Source organism: Paralichthys olivaceus, chromosome 12 (genome assembly GCF_024713975.1).
Source record: "Paralichthys olivaceus isolate ysfri-2021 chromosome 12, ASM2471397v2, whole genome shotgun sequence".
Classification (NCBI taxonomy): Eukaryota; Metazoa; Chordata; class Actinopteri; order Pleuronectiformes; family Paralichthyidae; genus Paralichthys; species Paralichthys olivaceus.
In genome coordinates, this window is record NC_091104.1 from 19,145,951 (window position 1) to 19,159,651 (window position 13,701).

Below are 13,701 nucleotides of genomic sequence, written 5' to 3' on the forward strand. Positions count from 1 at the left end.
TGGCTCTATAATATGTTGGTGACCAGTGCTGGGTTTACTGCACTTCTCACCCAAGCTCACCTGGGATTGGCTCCTAATTCTATTCATTATGGGATAAGCATTATAATATAGTGTTTGATGGAAGAAAATATTTTTATTCTCATGTAACATACACTGCTTTCAGATATGCACTGAACCCTGTGTAATCTCTGGACATTCTTTGGAGGGGCTGTATATGAGAATGCTGTATACATCAGAATGTAAGGCTATACAGACTTTCTGCAGAGTTCCTCCTTCCAGTTCCCTGGTAATAACACCTGAGAATTTCTTAGAAAGCAGGTGCAGGTGATCATCCGGAGGAATTTTTAGGTTATGTATACACTAAGCGGTATACACTTGTGATCTGATGTCCCCAGTTACCTACTGCCCACCCCCGCCACCATTTTATTTTAACCTTAAAATGCAAAATGATTTTGTTTAGACAGGTTTGGAACCAACTGGCTAAAATGGACACTAGGTATTGACTATTCTGTGAATACTATGATGCAGTTAAGCACTCAACAATATGTTTTCTTAATTTTCATCTGAAACATAGGGAAATACATCTCTACAGTACAGGAATCACAACATAAGCTTCTACTTGTACAAGCTTGTTCACTTGTGAAACACAATTTAACCAATATCATTAATCATGACTGCACTCAGGTGTGCCAGTTTTGGTAATGGGCATATTCGCAGGCTGTGTCTCAATTCAGGGCGGCATCCTACGGAGGCCACATTTAAAGACTGATTGCATCACAGTGGTGGGACTGCCCTATTTGAAGGCTCCCCCAAATGCAGCCAATAAATGTGTCCTTTTATCCCTGAGCATCAGAGGCTCCACCAGGTTGATCCTTACCGGTCCAACATATCCCATGATTCATGGCTTCTATGGTGGCGAAAAGAGAGGCAAAAACGTTACAAGAATTGATTTCAAAATGTAAGCTCTCAACCGAACAGTTAATGTACACATGTAAAAAAAAAAAATCTTCTCAATGTTTTTAATGTCCGTGGCTTTGTTGCTAGGCGACGGCTGTAAAAATGCAACAAGCCGGTGATGCAGTAAGAGGACCAGACTGTGTCACATCAGTTCAGCTGATGCAGATGATGCAACCAACATCGGCTGCGTAGGGGTCCTTCATAGGCTGCGCCCCCTGAATGGATACACAGCTAGTCAATTGCTGGAAATCCTGAAGCACCTGAACGCAACAAAGTGATAAATCATAGGTGTAAGCTGCACCTGTGAAATGAGGCTCTCCACCAATGAGAAGGGACCTTTAAAGGTTTTTTTAAAAACAACTGCTGCCGCCATTTTAACCGACCACGTGGTTACTGAAGAGTGGCATTGAAAATCAGCCACAGGTGTGAGCAATCAACAACAGCTAATGAGCCAATCAGAAGTGAGTACACACCGCCTGGCACAGATCACATGACCTGCTGCAGCCTCCATCATGTCTTCCATGCTCTTTATCGTCTGCACAAACGTTGGCCTTCATTCAGGAAGTGAGTTGGCACCAGCTCCACTGGCCTGTGACTGGTTAAGCAGCAGCGCCCAGCGTGCGTTGATCCTCCCAACAAGGTGTGTTTTTCTTGCCAACGTCCTGTCGTGGACTCGTCATCTGCTCTGTGGCAGTTTTGGCCGAGTTTTATTTTTGTGTCTGGTATCACACAGTTCCTCATGAGTACAGTAGAGGCCTATGTTCTGTGATAGCTCTGAGAAAACACATCAATACTCTGACAGTGATGAGGAGTGGCACTCTGAAAGAAACACTGAAACCAGAGAATGTGCTTATATGTTGGGTTTGTTTGAAACACGGCTGAAGTTCAATAAGTATCAATAGTTTGGCTAAATATCTGGAATATATGGTTCATATGTTGAAAAGAGGTGTATTTTAAAATCTCATTCCACCCACATAAGAATTAAGTTTTATTTTAAACCACAAAAGCTAAAATATCTTCTCAGAGACAATAGCCTTTGTTAAGTAACCTCTAAAATGTACTTTTAAAATAAAAGTACTTATTTGTTATTAGCAAGATTTGGCTTAATATAATTACGAGTGATGCTTTCATTTGTAAGTAGCATTTCTATTGTTTTATCGATTTTTACAAAATGTTTTAAATTCTGGTATTCTTGGTTTAATCATACCTATTATTTAAATTGTTTTAATTTTAAACATACAAACGAAACAATTTATTATTTCTATGTCATGCCAATGCATTTGGCCCATTCCATCTTGGAGAAATCCCTAATTTAAAAGCATGAAAAAGAAAAAGAAATACACAAACAAAAAGAAAAATTTAAAGAAATTCCAAATGAACTTAAGATAACACAAACTTTACATAGATAAATTGACTTCTAAATGTTTAAGTTTCAAACATAAACAACTCAATCATCCAAATGTTTTAAATGTTTGCTTCTCTTATGATACAGCAAAGCAATAACAACAACCTGTTGACAGCAATTTTCTTGGAAAACAGGGACTTGGTTTCTGGTGGCCATGTACCATCACAGGAAATGAGAGTTTATTTGTAATTTGGCTGAACTCAACCTTTAACTGTAGTTGACCACTCAATGGTGACTCGTGTAGATTCAAAGGAAGGTCTCAGACTGGTCCTCCAATGTGTACATGGGCTTGGCGATGAACACTGTCACTCATTATTATCTGAGCATGGTAAGGGACTAACGTTACCATGAATGTCAGAGGAGTTCATAGTGGAGTTCATTGTGGCATCAGCCACCCCGTGGAGTCCCTGACCACCGATTAACAGGCCAACTTATCTTCTCCACTCTAGTGCCTGCAGTAAACCAGTCAGGGTGGCTTTTGTGCATTGTTTATTTTAGCTCTCATTAAAATGTGGTGGGGTGGCTTGTATCTCTCCGGGGCTCGGCGGTGGCTACTGTGGTGGGGAAATGGGGTACTGTGGTGGGACCCCCTTGGGCGTCAAACAATACGCCGCCTCACCCCCTTCCCTCTGCTTGCCACTCACCCCCATCTGGGTCCTGGAGTCACACCCTGTGGCAGAGCTGTGGTTAACTGCCGCTGTCGGTTGGTTGGTAAAGAGGCACGATGAGGGTCTAGGAATACAAAATTCAAGTAGGAAGAGGTGCCATTCCCTATGATGGCCACTAGAGGGAAGTCATTCACAGTGAGTTAAAAGAGGGGGTGCTCTGGCAGCTGGCAGACACCGTCCTCTAGGGGTTTCGTTCTTATCTCCTTTACATAGTCAGCACTTTTTGACAGGAAGCACGAGAGGAGTGTGTGTGTGAGTGGAGGATAAAGAGAGATGTTGGTCTCAAAGTAAGTACTTTAAAAAAAGAACTGGGAGCTGTGAGTCTCTGTCTGCTGTGTACTTGAAAGACACATTCACTGTCATGCCCCCAGGAGCCTCTGTCCAGGTTGTTTAGTCTCTTCAGGGAATTACAATAGTGGCCTGTTTTATTTTGTCTGTGAAGGAAAAGCTATTAGACATAAAAGACATTGCTCTGTCAGCACCCACACCCTCACCTTATCTCCACACTGAGGACAGTTTACCTTGCAGTTTATGTTACGTTAGTGTGTCAAAGCCTGCGGCGAGTTATCCGTCTGGTATGTGGTGAATTATTGCAGTGTCTGTGCCATTGTGTTTACTGTGTGTCTACATGTGTGTTTCTTTCATAACCAAACTATACTTCTGTTGTTCCTATATATTTATTTTTTTAAGGAATCAGGAAATATTTGGGCGTGTTTACAGTCCCAGTCGTGTGTGTGTGTGCACTGGTGTGTGCACATCTTTGGCCTAAAGTGAACTAGCAGGTTCCTTTTCAGTTCCACATATATGGAAGGACAGATGAGTTCTTTTGAAGTTTTGGTTCTGCCATCAGTCTCCAGCTCTCCGCTTTTCTTTTCACGCCAACCTCTGCAAAGACCAGGCCGAGCTGCCGCAGGGAAATGCTCCTGCATGTCTCCTCCTCCTCGCCATGCTAAATGACCACACTCCCATTCACGTGCCCCCTTTACTGACAGCGAGGCAGCCGTCTGTTTTGATTTTGGCTTTTGTTTCATCTGTGCTTTCCTAAAACAGAGCTAACAGTTGTCAGACACAGCCGAAATACAGAGAGGCCTAGAGCAAAAAGGCAATTAACTTGCAGTCGATGTTAATGGATGCATCTGATCTACCCGGGCTGCAGGTGCTGGCTCTCTCCGTCGCTGCTTTCTCTCTGATCTAAACCAAAGTGTCTCCTTTACTCGCCAGTAGCTAGGAGGATGCTGTGACACTTAAAGCTTTAACACTGGAGGAGGAAAGCAGCAGCAGCAGGAGGAGAATGAGGGGAGATATATTGATTGCCCTTAGCTGCTCCTGCATAGCCTACATGCATGGTTTGTGTTGGCTAAGCCCTCTACAGCCTAATGGCTTTTAGACTTCCATTAGGTTGTAGCAGGCAGCGTGGTTTAAGTAAGTAACAAAAGGCTCTGTCAGAATGCTTTAACCATTAATAAGACAGTTGTGTTACTTCTCCGGCCTGTCGGCCCATCAGGAGTGCTCAAGTCAAGATAATGGAGCCAAACGGCTGGTTTACTGATGTCAAATTGTATTCACCGTTTCTGGTAAGCCCTGAGCAGCATTAGCTTTTTAAACTTTGTTTTCGTTTTTTTGGTTTGATTTGAGCAGTGAAAGCTGTGGCTCACTCCTGCCGTGAACTCGTACAGTGTCCCTGGACTTGTGTGTGGTAAAAGTACAAACTTGTGAAGAGGTGCCAGCGCATTTGAACATTTTTGCATTTTACTTAATGAGGAGTGACCTCTGGCTCGATAATAGGGAAGGAGCTCAGGAGGAATGGGGCTAGAAGAAACAAGAACCGCAGGCCTCTACTGGGAGTCGGTTGGGTTTTTGGGGAGTTTTTTTCCTTTTGCTGTTGACGAGCTGCTTACTGGTTCTGCTTCTAAAGCCATCTTGTTTTTATAAAAGTTGTTTATTAGGAGCAAGGTCCCTTTCTTTTGTGGAGAAAGGCGCTGTGGCCTACACTGTTTCAAATCACTGTAATTATTGGGTAGTTCTGTCTTTGATATGCAGAGAGCATGCACATACTGTATCTCATGTGGACATGTATCCACACTGTAATACAAGCAGTTATACAAATACTTCTTCAATTGTATTTCATATGAGTCCAAACCATATTCGTTTGATTTCTTCTCAACCAGTCAGTGGGTGTATTCTCCGGCACTGACCCATTCTACCCACACTCCTCTGCTTTTTGGATATTTTGTGGTGTTTCCCCTCGGTCTGTCTGTCTCTAATGCCACTGTGTCCCTGCAATCCCTCAAAGTCCTGGGCTTTAATGCATCGGTTACTGTATTTTTCCACCGAGGCGACTGTCGCTTGCCGGGAAGGCTGCACATTGTGCGTACGTGCTTGCCACTTTTGTGCCATTTTTGGAAGAGTCCCTGTGTTCTCTCCGCACCAGCGCTCGAGCTACGGAAGCCTCCTGGGTCCATTTCTTCTGCGGCCACACCACATACCCCAGAATCCTGCTTTGGTTGGACGTGTGTCTGTTTTTTTTCCAGCCATCGAGAGGAAGACAAACTCCTCTACTGTCTCCCCATCCTGTATTAACAGGCTGTGTTTGGCTCTAGACTTCACCATAACAGGTCTTCTCTGGGTTGCTGCTGGTTACAGTAAAAATCAACACCTGGTCTACTCCATACTGACACTTTTCAGTGTTTGGATCCAGTTTCCCCTGCGCACACTGGCTTGGTGCTCAGTCATCAGAAGGGCTGTGAGTACATTGCTCAATGCTCCCTCGCAGCTGTTGGCCTCAAACTGTAGAGCCCGATCATGGATTTTGGGGGCTGATGCAAATTTTTTTGAGTCAAAAAATTATACACATATATTAGACAATATTTTATAGAGACTTTGAAAAGGGAAATGATACAGTTTTTTATTTCCAGGCATGTATTTCATCTACCGTGAAGATGTTGCTTGCCTCTGCACCGCTATCTGCTCAGTTGAACTCAGCAACATGTTCTCCCGACTGTGCTGAGAATATTATAAACAATGAATTTGTTCTACTGGATAAAGTATGTCAACACAGCCCCAGCGATTTTTTTCTGTTATGTATGAGAAAGTGGAGGAAGTACTCCAACATTTTACTCAACTGAAAGTGCAAATAAATGGACTAAAAATTTACTAAAATTCCACTTTTAAAAATACTTTTTTTTTCTTGAGTAAAAGTAAATAAGTAGTTGCTTTTAAATGTATAGTATTAAAAGTAAAAATAGGCTATACATGCCAAGTGTGTCCACTGAATATGTTGTTTAATACAAGACAGTGGGCTCCTCTGAATCCATTTCAGAAGCTGGGTTCTAATGTTACCTGCCCACTCTGAGTGGATCAGGGGATCAGTTCCCCTCTTGTTGTTGATCACTTTTGAAATATAAAAACACAATGAACACATATATATATATTAACAAACTATTACTTTATATCTTTGATATGCTGATGAGAGGGTGGAGGAAGTACCCAGATATTTCACTTAGGTAAAAGTACAATTGAATAGACAAAATGAACTTAAGTAAAACAAAGTAAAAGTACCACGTTAACTTTTGTTAATTTTACAGTCTGCACCATCTAGATAAACATGTCTTCAAGGTGGCAGGGCGGTGCTGTGGTTAAGGGTTTCTTCACAGCCAAAAGGTTCTGGGTTCTCCCTGCATCTGCGTAGGTTTCCTCTGGCTTCCACCCACAAGACAATATATCTAAAACTCTAAATAGTCGTAAGTATGAATGTGACTGTGACTGGCTGTTTGACACTATACCTCAGTCATACTATACAAAACACTGGGGACCTCTCACCCAACATCAGCTGGGATTGGTTCCAGCCCCTCCCACGCCCTTCAGCAGATAAGTGGATTAGATAATGGATCAGTATCTTTCTATATCTATTTATCTATATTCTATAATTACACTGCTGCATTTGTTTGCAGTGATTTTCTAGGACGACTCCTTTGCTGTCAGAGCCACCTGAGGTAAAGGTGCTCCAAGGCGAGGACGATTTAAGTTGGCTTCTCTTTGGATGGCTGCTCTCTGATCTGCCAACCAAGCAGGAAACAATAGAGGGACAGAACAATGGGCTGGCTGCGGATCAGTAGGACCCCGTTTGGCCTCTCCCAGACGCTACGTCTTATTTCCTTTTTGATTACTCAAGCCTGCCTGGATAGGCGGCACACTCGCACTCCTCTCTGTCAGCCTGCCCACCAGAGGAATCACAAAGAATAGACTATCTGTAGGAGACTGGTTTTGATTTGGAGGTTGGAATGCCTTTGTGATAATGTCGCAAGATTTGTTGGCAGGGGTGTGATGCGTGTGAGAGAGGAGTGTTGTGTGTGGGTGTGTGCGTGGGTGTATTTTTTCATGATTCTGACACATTCAGGTATCATGAGTTTCTTAATATTGTGTGTGGTTTTATGTGATAATTTATGTCTAAGTTTCCACTGATGGGCTTCCAGGATCTGCCCATAAACAGCCTCTTAAAACGAGGGAATGGTGGCGCTGGCACTGAAGTCCAAACTGCATTGCCACCCAAGCGTGCGGCTCGCCTGCTGTGGGTTAGGTCCCCTTTGCCTGGCCCTCACTACAGCTCCCACTACCACTTGTTAACCCCCCTTCACCACCAGACCGGAGGTAGGAAATCAAACCAATTACGGTTGTATTTAAAGAAAATTGGAGCAGGGCCGGAAAAGTGGGGGCATTTCCAAAAACCACAAAAAGAAAACTGCAGGACCACTCTTTGGCAAAATGCAGAGGGACTGTGGAGCAGGAGTGGAATGGCACTTAACAGAAAACACAAAGAGAAATCTATTGTGTGATGGAATGTATAAAAGGATTTCTTTCTTGATCTAAATAACACATTTAGAGGCAGTCATACTGTACAAATTAAACTGTTCGATGTCCTCGATAATATCTTTCAGCCTTCGTCTGTAAGATTGATGGATTTTGTTCCCTGTTGGACCCCTTTGATGGATGGTCTTTAAGAATTGACTGTGTTTATATTCAGGTCTGTTGTGCCCTGCTGCGAGTGGCCTGCCAGAGGGCCGCACCTCACGATACGGCTGAATCTGCCAAGACATCCCAGAGACCAAATCCTCCCTGGCTCCCTTTGCTGCTGCAGCCCCTGCTGAGGTACAGTACAGGGCCTCTCATAAAGCACAAACACCTGTAGGCTTCAAACTGGGAGCGGATAAAGTGTGTGTGTATATATATATATGCACAATCCAGAGTGTGTCACAGTCTGAGACCATGTTTACAGCCAAATAGCTTGTCTGGGATCAGTGTTGTAATCGCCGCCCCCTGATCCGATGTGTTCTCTTCGTCTTAACCTCTCTCTCCCTCTGATCCTCCTCCTCACTGTCATCTCTCAGGAAACCCCCTCATTACCCGGCCTTCATTTTTCCACCCCCCACCCCCCCCCACAAGACCTCTTTGTTCCACGGCCCATTTGGCTGTTAAATCTCGACGCTTAAAAGCAATTATTCCTAAATATGAATGCTCCCATACAGACGTCTCCAGACACTCAAAATATATTCGTCTACCTTCATCTTCCTCATGGAGGAAAACAAAGGGAGGGGAAATCAGGGTGTCTGATGTCTTCAGGCCAACACAGACGCATACACATTCACACACTGTTTACTTCACATGCACACACCATAAAAGGTGTAAAATGATCTCCCATTAAGGATGAAAACAAACTAGTGTGTGGGAGGTGTCCCCCGAGGAAGTCCTTAGTCGCTATAGTGGAACCATGGGAACTGGTTAGGAGAGGCCTGCGGGACAGCTATGGCCAGACACGGGGGTGGGTAACACTGACACACACACACACACACACACACACACACACACACACACACACACACACACGCAGCAGAGTGGAATCAAAAGTGAGTCACCTCACCTGTCAAACAACAACAATAGCCGTCACTTTATTGGGTGTCAACATTGTCTTGATTCATTCAGACTCAGTCTGCATTGTTTTCATGACAGCGTGCGATGTTCAAAGTGCCAAAACCAACAAACCGGCTGCCACAGAGAATGTGATGATATGAAGAGAGACTTATTTAAAGCTCTTTTGTTCAGTGACACTCGAGAGGATAAGGGAAAAGATGTTTTTACTGTCAGTTTATGGGTCAGACGAGGCATTAGGTCTACGGCGCTCCAGAGGTTCTCACTGATTTCTTCTTTTATTTATAGCAACACGCACCCTTAGTGGTGAAAGGATATTAGTCATCTACTCCGTCCCAGAGTGACATCTGCTTTTAGATGCACAGCAGAGATAAAGAAATTGGCTATCAACCATTGAACATATAAATGAATCTGACTTTTCCTTCTAAAGCAGATAGTGGGAACAGAAAGGACGAGTGGATGCATGTTGATTTTAATGACCGTCCACGTTCCCACATGATTCAAAACAGACTTGAGCAATCAAACTCTTTTTACTTGCTGCTCGCACACATGGATGAAAAAAGTAAGGGAGATAAAAAGATAGACAGTGTGTATGTGAACTGCCCATTTGGCATGTTCCCCTGCTCCAGCAGGAAGTGAACAGAGACCTGGTCCACAGGGATCCCAGTTTCCCTTTCTCGCCTCCTGCCCCCTCCAACTCAGGACCCCACCGTGATGGGGGAGAGCCTGGCAGAGAGTTTGTGTGTGTGTGTGTTAATTTCCTGTTTTATAGAGGAAACACTGTTCACATGTACAGATCGTTATTCAGACTTTCTCTGTGAGAAAGGAAAAAATAGATTTTCAATTCTCATGAATCTTTATGGGAAACAACTAGCATTGTTTCTGGGAATCCGTCCGACTTTAAAAAAAAAAAACATTTTGGTTCACTGGTAAAAGTGCAGATTTAATATCTAAATCATGCTTTGAAAGGCTTGTCATCTCGTTATTCCAGTCAACAAAAAAAACAAAACACCACGAGCTATTATCCTCTTATATTATATGTTCTTCTTTCTTCCCTTGACTAACTGATCAAATTAAGGGCAAATTGGTTAGACACAGAGAGATGTGGTATTTGTGTAATAACAAGAATCTAAATCTGAGCCATTAGGACGTCTAAATGAAAGTTAGCTGTTGTGGTCCATCTAGAAAACCCTCTAACCATTGTCCGGGCCACAGGTCCACCATGCAGTGGTCGGCTGGGTTTCCATAAAGGCCGCCTTCTGGTTTAGACTCATTTAAATGTCTTGGTTTCCTATGACGAGACGGGTGAGGACAGAAGACTCAGAAGATTTAGAGTTGTCTCTTCTTATCATTATGATCAGTACGACAGGTATTAGTTCTGTCCCATACACAAGAGCGCCTATGAAATTCTTGGGATTGCAGTGATCAAGAAAAAAATACTAAAAAATATACTTTCTCATGAATATATCAGTAAAATTATTGCCGATATGACTCTGAGAGGCTAATATCGGCCTATGACATCGGCAAACTGATAAACCAGTCGGGCTTTAAAAAATACTATGCCTGGATTTGAGAAGTTGTTCTCACAGAGTTAAATGATCTCTTTAAACAATCTTAAAATATACAGTTACATTTCCTTGTATGAAGATGCAGATACTGTCACTTTTAAGCAAGTAACTTCTGGCGACATGTATTTCAGTTTAAATTATATTATCAGTGAATGTGACTGACATGGGACAGCTCTGAGCGGCTTCTTTGCCGTGCTGCTGACAAGAAATGGCCGTCTGACATCTGATCATCAAGTGGTAGCACAGATTGTTTCAGTCATGTGACGTGACGATGACCTTGTGGTGGCAGCTCTCAGATCAAACTGATTGTGATATGCTTTCTGAGAGTGCCTCTTGTGAGCGCTCTGTGATCCTCTGGGTCTGAGCGGGACCCGAGACCGAGCTCCATGGAGAGGTGCTCCACTGTGGGAACTGTGAGCTGTATCGTCACGCAGAGCGGTCTCTGTAGACCCAGCATGGATGAGAAACTACCTTCATTGGGATTCCTCTGAACTGGGAGAGCCCACTTTCTCTCTGTCTCCTCCTTTCTTCCATCTCTCCCTCCACATCCCGCTCGCTTTCAGCGGAGCAGCGCGAGTCATCAAGTGTGAGAACAGTTGCATCACAGCTCTGGTGGTTTCGTAGCCCCTGGCCCCTGTGTTTCTCGGTCAATCTGTGGGAACCCTGATTTTGGACGGCAGCCTCTGTTCCCACCACCAGTCTGGTTAGAAAATAGACTTCTGGTCATGCACCAGGCACCCAAACCAAGCCGGTTCTAGCCCGCTACTTCTCACGGGTTCGGGGGGAAGAGAGGTCAGTGGCTGCAGAAGAGGCCCTAATGGGTTTCGTATGCAGGTACCACAGAAGTGACACGGGATACTGGGCTCATGAGAAATGAGAGGGCTTTAACGATTCTATGCTCTTTTTCCAAAACACTCTCTCTCTCCCTTCCCTGCTTCAGTTGTTCTCTCAGTCCCCCTGCATCTCCTTCTGTGTCTGTCTTTAATTTGAATCTATAAAGCTCGCTCTCTCTCTTTCTCTCATTAATTAAAGATAAAGATGTGTCAGGGACATGGCTTGATTTTTGTTACAAGAAAAATCAAAACACATTGTGATGGTCATCAGAAGAAATATTTGTTTTCTTTCGTGATTCTCATTGTTTTAGTTTTTTTTTCTTTCCTGTGACACAACCACGGCTCCAGTTGTCTTTTATATTTCATCCTCTTGAAAAGCAATTTTCTTTGTCCCGTTATAAACCGATTCATCATGCCTTTGACAACAATTACATCCAGACAAGCGGCCTCATCCAGGCAAACACTTCACCTCTTTACCCGGAGAGATGCAAGTTTTCAGTCGAACATCACGGCGGGAACAGAGAGAAGATGAAAAAAGTCGTTCGTCTATACGTCCATGACAAGGCCTGAGCCCGATGAGAGCTCCTCTGCTCCCCACATGTGGACAAGAGATTTGGGTCTCAGAGTGTGTGAAGACAGCTGGAAAATTCCCTTGAGCCGGGTCTAATTGAAAGCTTATCATCTTCTCTTTGTGCTTCCTGAGCGGTGGGGGATCGGAGCGCAGAGACACACTGGGATGAGACCTGGAGGAAATAGTCGGGAATGTTTTAAGATGGTGCAGATCTGTCAGACACTCACACTGTGAAGTGGAGCTCGGGCTCTCTGGGGTGGAGGCTGGTGTGAGATCTGTCGGCAGGGGATTGTGTGTGTATGAGTTTCTTGTGCGTGCATTGAAATGCTTTGAGTGTGCAGAGTTAATTGAATACAGTGTGTATCAAGGCTGCGTGTGTGTGTCCTAAGGCTTTGTTGTTCTGCCAGCACTGCCCCCATAGAAGGCTTGACACACACACACACACACACACAAACCATACAGATGGAAAGAAAGGAGGGAAATGAATGGGAAGAAAGGATGAAACAGAAAAGAGCAGAGATACAGGGAGAATAAAAGAGAGAGAAATTGAAGAAGAAAAAACAAAGCCTTTAGAAGTGAAATCCCTTTCGTGGTACATCAACAGGTGGCATTAGTTTAAGAGTGAGGGACTGTGGGTATTGTATTTCAGGTTAACCACATGAGACAACTAAAATCAGACCACCCCACAAGGTAGCATCTCGAGTGTTTAATCTTGTGGCTCGACATCAAATGGACCAAACAGATGCCATCAGCACCGCATAAACTAACATAGCCAATAAGAAAGAGGGTCGACATTCCAAACTTCTCCTGTATTGTTTTGAACAAGTGACAACTTGCCGACATGCGCTAACATAGAGGCTGCCAAGGCGGTGCAGGATTCCTGAGCCGTGCTTTTATTTACGCTCTGGGTACCATCGTGTTGACAGCTGAGGCATTTTTTAAAAAACTCTTGAGGTAGTGTTGCCAGTGACAGTCTCACTAATGAGAGAGCAGAGTGTAATTATTAAAGAGGGTTATAGGGAATGAACTACCAATGAACTGCCAGGGTTGTGATATGGCGGCGGCATGTATGGTATTTATTGTATGAAAGGAGACGTTAAAGAGAGAATTTGCTGGCATGAAATAAGGTCCCATGAACATTTACGTTGTTTTTTTCCCTCTCTGCTTGTATGTCATCTGATGTGACAGTGTCTGGGTTTCTGAAGATGAATTATACCCTGCGTTCCATTTTTAACGTTTTCACTCTCGCCACCTCCCCCTGTTCACCCATAAAATACCTTCACAAACCAGACTTTTGAGCATCAAGTTTCAAATGAGGGAGCTCTTATGGTAAAGAGCTGTTTTTATTGGAAAGTAAATGTGGATTTAGAAAGTGACCATAAATATTGAACCTCAATCTAATGTGGGTGGGATTTTCTCCTAAGAGCAGGTGGGACGTTTAAAGCTGAAAAAATAAAGATGATGTTTTACTACAACCAATAGCTATTACCCCCACTGAGGTTATGTCTTCTTATCTTTGATTGTTTGTCAGTTAGCGGGATTTTGCAAAAACTACTGAACCTATTCTGAACTCCATGAATTTTTGTGGATAGTTTGAGCATGACACAAACCCATTATATTTTGGAGCAGATCCATATTAGTTGTCTTATTTCACCTTCTTTAATTGATATTGCATTTGTAGTTGGTTTAATTGTTTGCATTATTACTTAATAACCACTAAACCAATGTTCACCAAACTTTGAGGGGGGGCGAGGTCGGGACTAACCCAATCAATTTT